At 42.3% G+C, this 16,035-nt stretch overlaps 1 long non-coding RNA gene across 1 annotated transcript; it reads left to right on the top strand.

Annotated features, from left to right (window-relative positions):
- Positions 1-4,379: 4,379 nt before the first annotated feature.
- Positions 4,380-5,151, top strand: LOC144993940 (uncharacterized). The gene is made up of 3 exons (XR_013657248.1): positions 4,380-4,507; positions 4,587-4,655; positions 4,958-5,151. It is a non-coding gene; the product is annotated as an uncharacterized LOC144993940 (long non-coding RNA).
- The last annotated feature ends 10,884 nt before the right edge of the window (positions 5,152-16,035 follow it).

Here is a 16,035-nt window from a genome sequence, read left to right as displayed (position 1 = left end):
TTTGGATGAAAAAGGATTTTTTATAAATCATCTGTTACACTTTTAAGTCTGAAAAAAATATGGAAGGCAGCAAACACAGATCCCTACCGTTTTTAATTTTTTTGTGCTGATATTTGAAAGATAAGTTATGCAAAAAAATAGGTGTTTGCAGTTTTGCCTAAAAAGACGTTTTCGGACCTTTTTGGATCAAATGTTGTCTAAAAGTTCACCTGTAACTTCAATCATTCTGAATTTTTTTAGGAAAACTAAACCACTTCAACTGTGATCTGCAAGGCAATGGTAAAACTATATTTTTTATGGAACAGCCTGCAGTGTTTCTTGTGGGGATCTTTTCTGCCAGGGCTTGCCGGCTTGGTCGGTGGTTGTTGCTGTTACCAATCCAGTTGATATGGTTCTCCATCTGTGTCTAAGTGATATAATCAGAATCAGAATCGTTTATTGTCATTGTACATGGGGATACAATGAAATTGCAGCAGCCTTGGAGTGAAGGAGTTACATAAAATAAAAATAAAAATAGAATAGAAAAAGAAATACTGTATTTACAACTCTTAACAAAAAATGAACAATATGGACAGAAACTGTTAAATATTAAATATTTGTGAATAAAATAGAATGGAATTACATGAGTTGCTGTGAGCACAGCTTAATAAATATCAAGTTATTGCACAGTGACCCGGTTAGACAGTCAGGATATTGCACGCATTGTAGTAAAATTAGAGTGAGGTGTGGTTGGTGGACGTATGTGCATTCCGTATGATAATTGCCTGTGGAAAAAAGCTGTTTCTTAGTCTGTTTGTCCTGGTTCTGATGGACCTGTACCTCCTTCCAGAGGGCAGCAGTTCAAACAGAGGGAAAGCAGAATGGGTGGAGTTAGTGGTGATGCTAGTCACTCTGCTGAGGCAGCGAGACTGGTAAATGTCCTTCAGTGAGGGGAGGGGGCAGCCGATGATCCTCTGCGCTGTCTTTACCACTCTCTGGAGGCTCTGCCGTTCTGCTTCAGTGCAGTGGGAAAACCACACTTTGATGCCATAGGACAGAATGCTCTCAATGGTTGAGCGGTAGAACGTTACCAGCAGCTCCTGGCTGACGTCGTTCCTCCTAAGTTTTCTCAGGAAGTGCAGGCGTTGCTGGGCCTTCCTGATGACAGTCATGGTGTTGTTAGACCATGTGAGGTCAGCAGAGATGGTGGTGCCCAGGAGGGTGAAGCTGTGGACCCTCTCCACACAGTTTCCATCGATGTAGAGTGGGGGTGGATCTGTTCTGTTTTTTCTGAAGTCCAGGATGATCTCCTTGGTCTTGGTGGTGTTCAGGATGAGGTTATTAGCCTGACACCACCTTGAGAGTTTCAGGACTTCGTCTCTGTAGGCCGTCTCGTCGTCCCCAGAGATCAGCCCCACCACAGTAGTGTCGTCTGCAAACTTCACCACGGTGTTGCTGGTGTGGGCTGGTCTGCAGTCTGCTGTGTACAGTGTATACAGCAGAGGACTCAGCACACATCCCTGTGTGGAGCCTGTGCTCAGCGTCCGGGTGGAGGAGATGTGGGGGTCAAGTTTGACTGTCTGTGGTCTGTTTGTCAGGAAGTCCTTGATCCACGAGCAGGTGAGTGGGTGGAGTCCTAGTTCAGACAGTTTGTTGACCAGAATGTCAGGAATGATTGTGTTAAAGGCTGAGCTATAGTCCACAAAGAGCATCCTGGCGTAGGTGTCTCTGTGTTCCAGGTGGCTCAGCGCAGTGTGGAGGGTGATGGAAATGGCATCATCCGTTGATCTGTTTGCTTTGTAAGCAAACTGGTGGGGGACGAAGATTGGAGGGAGGGAGTCTTTGATGTGTCCCAGGAGCAGCCGCTCCAGACACTTTGTGATGACAGCAGTGAGTGCAACTGGGCGGAAGTCCGTGAGGAAGGCTGTGGATGAGGACTTTTTGGGTATCGGGATGATAGTGGATGACTTCAGGCAAGCAGGGATGAAAGCCTGAGCTAGCGACAGGTTGAAGATTTTTGTGAAGACCTGGGAGAGTTGATCGGCGCAGGCCCGCAGAACCTTTCCGGGAACTCCATCAGGTCCCGCCGCTTTCCTGGGGTTTACCCTGCTGAACATCCGTGCCATCCGTGCCACGTCCATAAAGGCATTGTTTTTATATTTAGAGCTCTAAGCAACCAAACAGTTGTCTATATAAAAGAGCTTTTACAATTGTGCACTTTTAGCAGGCTGAAAAAATTATCTTTTTAAAATTGCCATTTCAAATTTGGGTTTTAAATTTTGTGTTCCATTTTTCTGTGCTTGTATTGGAAGGATTTGTTATTATTTTGTTTAAAAGTGCTACATATTGTATATACACAATTTATTTAGAGAAATTTGCTATACGTTGTGTTTTTTGGTTTTGTAGTTTAATTTCATTGGATTTATATTAAGGAAAAGAAGTTGCAGCATTGATTAAAAAAGGATAAAAGAGACATTTACTGTCTAAGTCTTATGTTACATCTGTAGAACTGTACTGAGAGTTGGGTTTTGTTTTGGAGCACATTCATATGTTTTGTTTGTAAAAAAAAAGATAAAATATTAGGTTAATTGCATTTTACATGACTAGAAAAGCAATGATTATTCATAAAAATCTATGAAAGACATACAAAACAAATGAAAAAGCAGTCTGCCCTCCCTCTTGTGTCTAAACTCTTGTCACCTCACTTCTGGGTTAGTTAGCATATGAACTGGCAGCTGGTGTGTGTGTGTGGGGGGGGGGGGGGGGGGTGTGTGAAATTTGACTCCAGCAACAGGGATGATTGAGGAGCAGGCTGCAGCATGAGGAAAAGACTTAAGCATGTAAGAGGAAATGACATCCTACAGTTGACCAGTACATTTTATATCTGTAAAGAATATTCAAGAAGCATTTAGACATGTTCAGCTATATGCGTGTGAAACTTGGTGTGGATATTTGAAGCATAAGTAATTTTAAAACACACTTGTTTGGAGTCCAGACGGAAAAAGCACAGGTTTTGGGATGAATCAGGATTTTTTTAAAATCATCTGTTTCACCTGGACTTCTGAAAAAAATATGGAAGGCAGCAAACACAGATCCCTACATTTGAAAAAATAAATGGTGTTGATATATGATGATTAAGTTATGAAAAAAAATAGGTGTTTGTAGTTTTGCCTAAAAAGACGTTTTCGGACCTTTTTGGATGTAATGCTCTCTAAGATGTCACCTGTAACTTCAATCATTCTGAATTTTTTTAGGAAGCAGTAGCACATAAATGCCTATGAAAGTTGAATTCTTGGTGCTGATAACCTAAACAGAATTTATGCTAAAAATCTTTGTTCAGTCCAAAATTTCATTAAAAAAATCAAGTGATGAAGTTTCTCGTAGACCCTATAGTGTTACATATCAAAGCTGGAGGTTATTAAAGGCATCTAATTCTGAAATCTCAGCTTCCTGAGACAAACGGCTGATTTATAATAAATTTCTATTATTTGGGTGCACATAATCGACCACTTCCTGTTACGCAGGCACCGTCAGGTGTACACCCATGAAACTTTACATGATGAGAGAGGACCCTTCTGAATATCTCCAGTTTTAATTTCATGCACATCGGACAAAGCAAAGAGAAAATACAGGGCAGAATGTGCCCAATGCAATAACTAGGTGGCGCTATAGAGCTCGTCCAAGATTGTCATATCCATGGGTTCAGAATAGAAGCTTCATCATATCCATTGAATTTCAGTGAGATTGGACAAGGAATGTGCACGTGAGAGCAACTTTTGTGTGCATAGCGAGATGCCCAACTTTGCCGCTCTGTCACGACCACACCCCCGCATTGAAAGTTATGGTTTTTTGTCAGAGTAAACTTCAATGGCTTTTCAACAGGTGGACGTCATTTTCAGGTGTGTCGGCTCATCCTACTCGGAGCAGTGATGCTCCAAGTCAAACATGTCATTTCCTCTTGCCAGCAGGTGGCGCTACACTTTTTCCAGATTCTTTCACTGCAGATGTGTTCAGAGTCAGACTACAATCATGCATATCAATTTTTGATCAGATTGGATTATGCATGGCTGAGTTATGGCCATTTTTCTTTTCATGGCGTGTTTTCGAAACAACGTCGAATTTCTACGCGCCGCCACGGTCACAAACTTCTGTAAAAACTTAAAAGCTTTGCAATTTAACATCGGACATGTGTCTAGTTTACAAAACCAAAGTTTGGAGTCATTATTCACAAATCTCTAGGAGGAGTTCGTTCTAGAAGGAGGCCTGCAAATGTCCAAAATAGAGTGTAGCCCAGGTGGTTTTACCTACTTTGTTTTGCCTTAACCGTCTGTTAGTTTCCTTTCTGCGCATTTCTCGTCACCTTCTGTTTCCCCTTCGACGTCACTCCCTCACGTGGGCTAGTTGGCCAATCACGGCCAAGCTTCTCGTGTCATCAGGACATCACGTGATACGGCGCGACCAGTCGCGTACGCTTATTAGGGTGCAGGGAATCAATGGTTTAAGACGCGGCGGGGAAGCTACATGAGCGGTACGGTATCGGTCGGAATTTACATCTCGTTAACCACCATTTTCCGCTAAGTGATTAATGTGGTAACATGTTGTCATAGGAGCCCTCTATCCGGTCCACAGTTCCACCATACATAAAAGCGTTGGTAATATGTGGTTGGCGGAATCTGGTGAGTTGTCTATTTGTTTGCTAACGTAGCTTTAGCTGCTACTGTGTATCAGATGTGGTTAACGTTAAATGTTACCTATCATATCCAAGCATAATGACTCATAGTATGACCCGAATATTGTACATTCAGTATGGGTATATGTTATGTTAATATGTTTAATGTTTTGTCTTTGTCTTTACATGAATGTAGCACAGCTAGTGCTGTGTTTATGATTTTTGTGTGCACACTATATGTTATGATGTCTTATATTGTTTTTGACGTGTTAACACGCGATTTCCTGTGGCTTTGGTCCTGTTATCCAGGCCGGGTCCAGGTGGCGAGCTAGACCTTGGAATCTGAACACTAAGAAGAGCCGCGTCCTCCCTCCGGGCCGGTAGAGGGTTTTTGTTTCTTCTTGTCTTTCCCTCATAAGTCAAAGCACAGTTTTCTGCTGTTTCCCTGAACGGTTCGACAGACCTTCATTTGACTCTCCCCACCGCAACGGCTTCCTTGAGCCGCTATGGATATCCTCTGAACGGTGGGCGAGTCTTCTTTGAATATTTTCTCCCTGTGTGGTGCAGTTAAAGAGAAACTGGACTCTTCCCCTCTGACAAAGGCTATCTTAACAAGAGTATAGTAATGCTGATGTGTTTACTTCTTGAAGTGCTTTTGTATATATATGTTTGAATGGCCATTCTATGTTTCACTATTTATCACTGTAAATCATCTGTACAAGTCATTAAAGGTGCTACTAATCCATGAACAATTCCAGTCTCCTGCCCCTCCCTCCTTGAGACGATAACTAGACTTCTGATCCCTAGCCCATTAGCCATTTAGTTGCTTATTCATATCAATTGGTAGCTTCCGGCGACAAAGGTGCTACAAGAGCAAAAATGACATATTGACATCAATATAGCAGACTTCCTGTGCGACTGACAGCTTGGTACCTACAGACTTTTTTGTAGGTTTCCATCTGATGAACATGCCCTGAAAAAATCAAGCTTGTACGTTAAAGCGTATGCGGGGCGTCGGGACAAAAGTCAGTGTAGGTGGCGCTGTCGAGCCATTTTTGCGCACCCATGCCAATTTCTCATAAAATACGAAATTTTTCGCGACCCCTGATGTGTGTGCCAAATTTGGTGAGTTTTGGGGTATGTTAAAGGCCTCAAAAATGCGATTCTTCCGGCAGAAGAAAAATAATAATAATAATAATAAACCTAACAGATACAATAGGGTCCTTGCACTCCGTGCTCGGGCCCTAATAATAAACCTAACAGATACAATAGGGTCCTTGCACTCCGTGCTCGGGCCCTAATAATAATAAACCTAACAGATACAATAGGGTCCTTGCACTCCGTGCTCGGGCCCTAATAATAATAACTCTAACAGATACAATAGGGTCCTTGCACTCCGTGCTCGGGCCCTAATAATTAAAGCTACAAGTAGCATTTAGCGGGCCCGAGCACGTGCGACCGCCTGGCACGAGCGACCGCCCCGTGAGCAACGCCCTGCTCGAGCCATTCTCGTCGTTTTTTCTTGTCCATTCTGGAGCTCCAAGCTATTGTTAATACGACAGCAGCCTGGGGGGGGGGCTGTAATCTGTTGCCTTAAGGGACAAAGACTTTTGCATATAGCATGAAAAAAATTCAAGCAATGATGATAATTGCTATCACTGTCCCTAAGGATGAGAACAATAGAACTCATTCAATTTCCACTACAATGTCTAGATGAGTGTCAGCTATGTCTGATAACTTGGCCAATTAGCTGGACCGGGATCTTGCAAAGTGCAGGTGGTTAACGTCCAGTGTGATGAGTCTGTGGACGGCAACAGTACAGCATAGCTTTTGGTTTCCACAAGAGAAGAACTCCTGACACATCTGCCCTAACAGACAACTACAAGAGGAGTTGAAATGTATAACACGGTGAAGGAGTTTTTGTGCAGAAAAAGGTACAATTAGAAAAGCTGGTAGCAGTGACTGCAGATGGGACTCCTGCTATGATCAATAGACAAACAGGTTTCATCACTCACTGTAAAGCTGACCCAGACTTTCCAAAATGTCTGCATTACTGCTGCGTCATTCACCAGCAGGCCTTATGTGCAGAAGTGATTGGCTCTGGACATATAATGACTCTTATTCTGAAAATCGTAAACAACCTCAGCTGCAAAGCAAAACAGCACAGGATTTTTAAGGTGCTATTGGAGGAGATGTCTGTTGAATATGGTGAATATGAACATTGTGAATCTGAACTTGCATTCTTGACTGACATTACTGGAAAACTAAACCACTTGATCTGCGAGCTGCAAGACAATGGCAAAACTATTTTTTTTTTGACCAGCCTGCCTTAGCCAGTGTTTTTCTTGTGGGGATCTTTTCTGCCAGGGCTTGTCAGCTTGGTCAGTGGATGTTGCTGCAGTTGTCTACCTTGCTGGGACAGCTGGAGTTAAACACAGCAGCTCACGGCTCTGAAGTGGACCCCGTTGCTGTCCCAGTCTGGATGGGCACTGTGGCGATGTTCCAATGGCCAGGCTGGCTCCTGGTATAAAGAGATTCCCAAATACCATTTCCTAACCGCAGAGCCAAGGATGTGTTTACATGTTTAGGTCAAAAATGTGATGGACAGCTTCATGTTGTCTAAACATGCCACCCTGTTATTAATCCAGTTGATATGGTTCTCCATCTGTGTCTAGGTGATAGAAAAGCATTTTTTTTTATATTTAGAGCTCTAAGCAAACAAACAGTTGTCTATATAAAAGAGCTTTTACAATTGTGCACTTTTAGCAGGTCTCTGAGTTCATGTGACCAATGTATGGTGGATTTTCACAGACCTTGTTTAAAACTGAAGGTGAGAGACTTAGAGAAATGGCTTCATTGTTCTGGAGTTCTTTGTTTTATCCACAGAAGAGTATAATTGGTGAATGATTTTGAAAAGCTGCTGAAAAAAGTATCTTTTTCAAATTGCAATTTCTAACTTGGGTTTTACATTTTGTGTTCCATTTTTTGTGCTTTATTTGGGAAGCATTTGTTATTTGTTTGGTGTTTTTAAGGTTCTGCAAATATACAAATCAAATTTTAGAGACATTTGTTATCAGTTGTGTTTGTTGATTTGTAGTTTAATTTCATTGGATGTATAGATGTCGTGTGGGGGGGAGGCTCGAGAGCAGGTAGGACCCAGGCGCAGAGACGGGAGGCAAACGGGTTCAGGGCAAGTGGGTTTATTTAACTAACAAAAAGCGCTGCAGAGCAGGATGACAAAACTAAAAACAAAAACTTACTGTGGCATGGCAAGGGACATGGACGCCAGACAAGAAGACGTGATCAACATGAGCAGAAGTTAATGGACCAGCACAGGAGGAAGGCAGAGACAAGACTTATATACAGACAGGGCAGACAAGACACAGGTGAACACGATTAGGGCAGATGGGGACCAAAGGAAGTAAAACTCAAGAAACATGACAAGACAGGAAACCTTTCAAAATAAAACAGGAAACAGAACCAAACAAGACAGAACAAGAACTAAAGCGAAAAAAAAGACAACAAACTGAAACCATGACAATAGAAAGGAAAAGAAGTTGAAACATTGATTATAAAAAAGGATATAAGAGATAAAAAAAAAGAAAAAGGAAAAGAAAAAAGATAAAATATTGATTTAATTGCATTTTGAATGAATAAAAAAGTGGCTACATTGCTCTGGACTTCTTTGTTTCATCCACAGAAGAGTAAAATATGTGATTGATTTTGAAAAGCTGCTGAAAAATGTATCTTTTTAAAATTGCAATTTCTAATTTGGGTTTTACATTTTGTGTTCCATTTTTTGTGATTGTATTAGAAAGATTTGTTATTTATTTGGTGTTTAAAGGTGGTACATAATGTACTTAGAGACATTTGCTATATGTTGTGTTTGTTGTCGTTGTAGTTTAATTTCTTTGGATGTATTGAAAGGAAATGAAAAGAAGTTGCAGCATTGATTAAAAAAGCATAAAAGAGACATGTACTGTCTGATGTTACATCTGTAGGAGTGTACTGAGGCTGGGTTTTGTTTTGGAGCACATTCATATATTTAAAAAAAAAAAAAAAAAAAAGATAAAATATAAAGTTAATTGTATTTTGGATGAATAAAAAAGCAATGATTAGTGCTAAGGATGTATAAAAGACAAACAAAACAAAGGAAATTGCTGTATTTTAGTGTTGAACTAGGGTTTCTAACTGTTCTACTTTCTGTCTGCCACTCCTGGCTAATTTACATGTGAGCACACAGCTGGGGGTGGGGGGGGGGGGGGGGGGGGGGGCTAACTCCACTCCTGCAGCAGAGGAGACTGATGAAAAGCTTGAGGATGTAAGATTGAATAAATAAAATCCTAGAGTTGACCAGTTCATTTTATAAATGTAAATATTTTTTATTTTGGTGCTGATAAACTAAACAGATGTTATGATAAAAATATTTGCTTGAGTCAAAATGTCCAAAAATTTGCTTTCAGCACAATAGGGTGATTAAGGTGGTTAAATGTTTCTCGTACGTATAGTGCTGCTTTTCAAACGTGGAGCTTTGTAAGACGCATCTAATTCTGAAATCTCAGCTTCCTGAGACAAACGGCTGATTTCCTATGAAGCTTGATTATATGATCATGCTTCATGATCATTTATGAACATATATAGCTCGTCCAAAATTGTCATATCCATGGGTTCAGAATGGAAGTTTCATCAAATCTATTTAATTTCAGTGAGATCAGACAAGGAATGTGAACGTGAGAGCAACATTTGTGCATGGCGAGATACCCAACTTCGCCGCTCTGTCACGACCACACCCCCGCGTTGAAAGATTTGTTTTTCATCAGAGTAAACTTCAATGGTTTTTCAACAGGTGGACGTCATTTTGAGGTGTGTTTGCTCATCCTACTTGGAGCAGTGATGCTCCAAGTAAAACATGTCATTTCCTGTTGCCAGCAGGTGGCGCTACACCTGTTTCGGATTTTTCCACTGCAGATGTGTTCAAAGTCAGACTACAATCATGCACAACAAATTTGGATCAGATTAGATTATTTATGGCTGAGTAATGGCCATTTTTCTTTTCATGGCGTGATTTCGAAACGACCTCAAATTTTGACGCGCCGCCACGGTCACAAACAACCGTAAAAACTTAAAAGCTTCGCAATTTAAGATCGGACATGTGTTTAGTTTACAAAACCAAAGTTTGGAGTCAATGTTCAAAAATCTCTAGGAGGAGTTCGTTCTAGAACGAGGCCTGCAAAGGACCAAAATAGAGCAAAACTGACATATTGACATCAATATAGCAGACTTCCTGTGCGACTGACAGCTTGGTCCCAAGAGACTTTTTTGTAGGTCTCCATCTGATGAACATGTCCTGTAAATATCAAGCTTGTATGTTAAAGAACATGGCGGGGCTCTCAAAAACAAACATGGTAGGTGGCGCTATTGAGCCGTTTTTTGTTCACCCATGCAAGTGCTGTGTATCTAAGTTGGAGATATGTAAGAGGCCTCTCATTCTGAAATCTCAGCCTCGTGATACAAACGGCTGATTTTTTATGAATTTTTAATTATCTGACTGCAACGCAATCAACCACTTCCTGTTTGGCGGTGGCTTGCGCAGGCACCGTCAGGTGTACGCCCATGAAACTTTAAACAATGAGAGAAGACCCTTATGAGTATCTCCTGTTGTAATTTTATGAATGTCGGACAAAGCACAGAGAAAAGATAGGTCAGAATGTGACATAAAATGTATTTGTCAATATCTAGGTGGCGCTGTGGAGCTCGTCCAAGATTGTCATATCCATTGGTTCAGAATGGAAGCCTCATCACCTCTATTGAATTTCAGTGAGATTGGACAAGGAATGTGCACGTGAGAGCAACTTTTGTGTGCATGGCGAGACGCCCAACTTCGCCGCTCTGTCACGACCACACCCCCGCATTGAAAGTTATGGCTTTTTATCAGAGTAAACATCAATGGCTTTTCAACAGGTGGACATCATTTTGAGGTGTGTCGGCTCATCCTACTTGGAGCAGTGATGCTCCAAGTAAAACATGTCATTTCCTTTTACCAGCAGGTGGCGCTACACCTTTTCCAGATTCTTCCACTGCAGATGTGTTCAAAGTCAGACTACAATCATGCATATCAACTTTGGATCATATTGGATTTTGCATGGCTGAGTAATGGCCATTTTTCTTTTCATGGCGTGTTTTCAAAATGACCTCCATTTTCGACGCGCCGCCACGGTCACAAACATCCGTAAAAACTTAAAAGCTTCGCAATTTAACATCGGACATGTGTTTAGTTTACAAAACCAAAGTTTGGAGTCATTATTCACAAATCTCTAGGAGGAGTTCGCTCTAGAGTGAGGCCTGCAAATGTCCAAAATGAAGCAAAAATGACATATTGACCTCAATATATCAGACTTCCTGTGCGAGTGACAGGTGGGTCCTTTCAGACTTTTTTTTAGGTCTCCATCTGAAGAACATGCCCTGTAAAAATCAAGCTTGTACGTTAAAGCGTATGCGGGGCGTCGGGACAAAAGTCACTGTAGGTGGCGCTATCGAGCCGTTTTTCTGCGCCCATGCCAATCTCCTATAAAATACGAAATTTTTCGCGACTCCTGATGTGTGTGCCAAATTTGGTGAGTTTTGGGGTATGTTAAAGGCCTCAAAAAGGCGACTCTTCCGGTAGAATAATAATAATAATAATAATTAAAGCTACAAGTAGCATTTAGCGGGCCCGAGCACGTGCGACCGCACGGCACGAGCGACCGCCCCGTGAGCAATGCCCTGCTCGAGCCATTCTCGTCGTTTTTTCTTGTCCATTCTGGAGCTCCAAGCTATTGTTAATACGACAGCAGCCTGGGGGGGGGGGGGGGGGGGGGGGGGCTGTAATCTGTTGCCTTAAGGGACAAAGACTTTTGCATATAGCATGAAAAAAATTCAAGCAATGATGATAATTGCTATCACTGTCCCTAAGGATGAGAACAATAGAACTCATTCAATTTCCACTACAATGTCTAGATGAGTGTCAGCTATGTCTGATAACTTGGCCAATTAGCTGGACCGGGATCTTGCAAAGTGCAGGTGGTTAACGTCCAGTGTGATGAGTCTGTGGACGGCAACAGTACAGCATAGCTTTTGGTTTCCACAAGAGAAGAACTCCTGACACATCTGCCCTAACAGACAACTACAAGAGGAGTTGAAATGTATAACACGGTGAAGGAGTTTTTGTGCAGAAAAAGGTACAATTAGAAAAGCTGGTAGCAGTGACTGCAGATGGGACTCCTGCTATGATCAATAGACAAACAGGTTTCATCACTCACTGTAAAGCTGACCCAGACTTTCCAAAATGTCTGCATTACTGTTGCGTCATTCACCAGCAGGCCTTATGTGCAGAAGTGATTGGCTCTGGACATATAATGACTCTTATTCTGAAAATCGTAAACAACCTCAGCTGCAAAGCAAAACAGCACAGGATTTTTAAGGTGCTATTGGAGGAGATGTCTGTTGAATATGGTGAATATGAACATTGTGAATCTGAACTTGCATTCTTGACTGACATTACTGGAAAACTAAACCACTTGATCTGCGAGCTGCAAGACAATGGCAAAACTATTTTTTTTTGACCAGCCTGCCTTAGCCAGTGTTTTTCTTGTGGGGATCTTTTCTGCCAGGGCTTGTCAGCTTGGTCAGTGGATGTTGCTGCAGTTGTCTCCCTTGCTGGGACAGCTGGAGTTAAACACAGCAGCTCACGGCTCTGAAGTGGACCCCGTTGCTGTCCCAGTCTGGATGGGCACTGTGGCGATGTTCCAATGGCCAGGCTGGCTCCTGGTATAAAGAGATTCCCAAATACCATTTCCTAACCGCAGAGCCAAGGATGTGTTTACATGTTTAGGTCAAAAATGTGATGGACAGCTTCATGTTGTCTAAACATGCCACCCTGTTATTAATCCAGTTGATATGGTTCTCCATCTGTGTCTAGGTGATAGAAAAGCATTTTTTTTATATTTAGAGCTCTAAGCAAACAAACAGTTGTCTATATAAAAGAGCTTTTACAATTGTGCACTTTTAGCAGGTCTCTGAGTTCATGTGACCAATGTATGGTGGATTTTCACAGACCTTGTTTAAAACTGAAGGTGAGAGAGACTTAGAGAAATGGCTTCATTGTTCTGGAGTACTTTGTTTCATCCACAGAAGAGTAGAATTGGTGATTGATTTTGAAAAGCTGCTGAAAAAAGTATCTTTTTCAAATTGCAATTTCTAACTTGGGTTTTACATTTTGTGTTCCATTTTTTGTGCTTTAATTGGGAAGCATTTGTTATTTGTTTGGTGTTTTTAAGGTTCTGCAAATATACACATCATTTTTTAGAGACATTTGTTATCAGTTGTGTTTGTTGATTTGTAGTTTAATTTCATTGGATGTATAGATGTCGTGTGGGGGGGAGGCTCGAGAGCAGGTAGGACCCAGGCGCAAAGACGGGAGGCAAACGGGTTCAGGGCAAGTGGGTTTATTTAACTAACAAAAAGTGCTGCAGAGCAGGATGACAAAACTAAAAACAAAAACTTACTGTGGCATGGCAAGGGACATGGACGCCAGACAAGAAGACGTGATCAACATGAGCAGAAGTTAATGGACCAGCACAGGAGGAAGGCAGAGACAAGACTTATATACAGACAGGGCAGACAAGACACAGGTGAACACGATTAGGGCAGATGGGGACCAAAGGAAGTAAAACTCAAGAAACATGACAAGACAGGAAACCTTTCAAAATAAAACAGGAAACAGAACCAAACAAGACAGAACAAGAACTAAAGCGAAAAAAAAAGACAACAAACTGAAACCATGACAATAGAAAGGAAAAGAAGTTCAAACATTGATTATAAAAAAGGATATAAGAGATAAAAAAAAAGAAAAAGGAAAAGAAAAAAGATAAAATATTGATTTAATTGCATTTTGAATGAATAAAAAACAATGATTAATAGAATCAGAAATCAGAAAAAGTTTTATTGCCAGGTTCAGTAGAGCGCACTTTACAAAACGAGGAATTTGACTTGGTGTATAGTGCAATTAAGAATAAGTTAAAAATTAAGTTAACAACAACAACACACTATATACAGTAGAGTAAGGTGAATTAAAGTGGGAGCACAGATGGGCTGGAATGGTGGGGCCTGTAAGTGGCACCGACAGTCCTTTGGTGGGCGGGGGGGGGGGGGGGGGGTCACCTGGGGGAGTTGGGGTACTGTTCAGCAGGCTGACTGCAGTGGGGAATAAGCTGTTCTTGTGGCGCGAGGTCCTGGTCCTGATGGACCGGAGCCTCTTGCCAGGAGGGAGGGGCCGAAAGAGATTATGTCCTGGATGAGAGGGGTTGGCTACAATCCTGGCTGCCCGCCTCCAGGTCCTGGAGATGTGCAGCTCCTGGAGAGACGGGAGGTGGCAGCCGATCACCTTCTCTGCTGAGTGGATGACGCGTTGCAGCTTGGCCTTGTCTCTGGCCGTGGCCGCAGCGAACCAGACTGTGATGGAGGACGTGAGGGTGGATTCGATGATGGCGGTGTAAAAGTCTACCAGCATCTTTTCAGGGAGGTGAAACTTCTTCAGCTGCCTCAGGAAGTACATCCTCTGCTGGACCTTCTTAGTGATGGAGCTGATGTTCTGCTCCCACTTGAGGTCCTGGCTGATGATGGTTCCCAGGAAGCAGAAGGACTCCACAGAGGTCACCGGGGAGTCACAGAGGATGACAGGGGGGAGGGGGGCTGGGGCCTTCCTGAAGTCCACTGTCATCTCCACTGTCTTCAGAGCATTAAGCTCCAGGTTGTTAGCGCTGCACTATGACACCAGCCTGGCTATTTCACTCCTGTAGGCCGACTCATCTCCGTCAGAGATGAGGCCGATGAGTGTGGTGTCGTCAGCAAACTTCAGGAGTTTGACAGACAGGTGACCAGCTGTGCAGCTGTTTGTGTACAGGGAGAGTAACAGGGGTGAAAGGACACAGCCCTGGGGGGATCCGGTGCTTGTGGTCCGAGTATCTGAGACGAGCTTCCCCAGCCTCACATACTGCTGTCTGTCCGTCAGGAAGTCTGTGATCCACCTGCAGGTGGAGTCAGGCACATTCATCTGGGAGAGTTTTTAATACTAAGTCTAGACAGATTTAACACAGGTTTTTGGATGAAAAAGGATTTTTTATAAATCATCTGTTACACTTTTAAGTCTGAAAAAAATATGGAAGGCAGCAAACACAGATCCCTACCGTTTTTAATATTTTTGTGCTGATATTTGAAAGATAAGTTATGCAAAAAAATAGGTGTTTGCAGTTTTGCCTAAAAAGACGTTTTCGGACCTTTTTGGATCAAATGTTGTCTAAAAGTTCACCTGTAACTTCAATCATTCTGAATTTTTTTAGGAAAACTAAACCACTTCAACTGTGATCTGCAAGGCAATGGTAAAACTATATTTTTTATGGAACAGCCTGCAGTGTTTCTTGTGGGGATCTTTTCTGCCAGGGCTTGCCGGCTTGGTCGGTGGTTGTTGCTGTTACCAATCCAGTTGATATGGTTCTCCATCTGTGTCTAAGTGATATAATCAGAATCAGAATCGTTTATTGTCATTGTACATGGGGATACAATGAAATTGCAGCAGCCTTGGAGTGAAGGAGTTACATAAAATAAAAATAAAAATAGAATAGAAAAAGAAATACTGTATTTACAACTCTTAACAAAAAATGAACAATATGGACAGAAACTGTTAAATATTAAATATTTGTGAATAAAATAGAATGGAATTACATGAGTTGCTGTGAGCACAGCTTAATAAATATCAAGTTATTGCACAGTGACCCGGTTAGACAGTCAGGATATTGCACGCATTGTAGTAAAATTAGAGTGAGGTGTGGTTGGTGGACGTATGTGCATTCCGTATGATAATTGCCTGTGGAAAAAAGCTGTTTCTTAGTCTGTTTGTCCTGGTTCTGATGGACCTGTACCTCCTTCCAGAGGGCAGCAGTTCAAACAGAGGGAAAGCAGAATGGGTGGAGTTAGTGGTGATGCTAGTCACTCTGCTGAGGCAGCGAGACTGGTAAATGTCCTTCAGTGAGGGGAGGGGGCAGCCGATGATCCTCTGCGCTGTCTTTACCACTCTCTGGAGACTCTGCCGTTCTGCTTCAGTGCAGTGGGAAAACCACACTGTGATGCCATAGGACAGAATGCTCTCAATGGTTGAGCGGTAGAACGTTACCAGCAGCTCCTGGCTGACGTCGTTCCTCCTAAGTTTTCTCAGGAAGTGCAGGCGTTGCTGGGCCTTCCTGATGACAGTCATGGTGTTGTTAGACCATGTGAGGTCAGCAGAGATGGTGGTGCCCAGGAGGGTGAAGCTGTGGACCCTCTCCACACAGTTTCCATCGATGTAGAGTGGGGGT

This window comes from Oryzias latipes, chromosome 7 (assembly GCF_053564925.1).
Source record: "Oryzias latipes strain Hd-rR chromosome 7, Olatipes_Hd-rR_3.1".
In the NCBI taxonomy this organism is placed as follows: domain Eukaryota; kingdom Metazoa; phylum Chordata; class Actinopteri; order Beloniformes; family Adrianichthyidae; genus Oryzias; species Oryzias latipes.
Note: the sequence above shows the minus strand (reverse complement) of the source record. Positions and strands in the feature narration are given on the sequence as shown.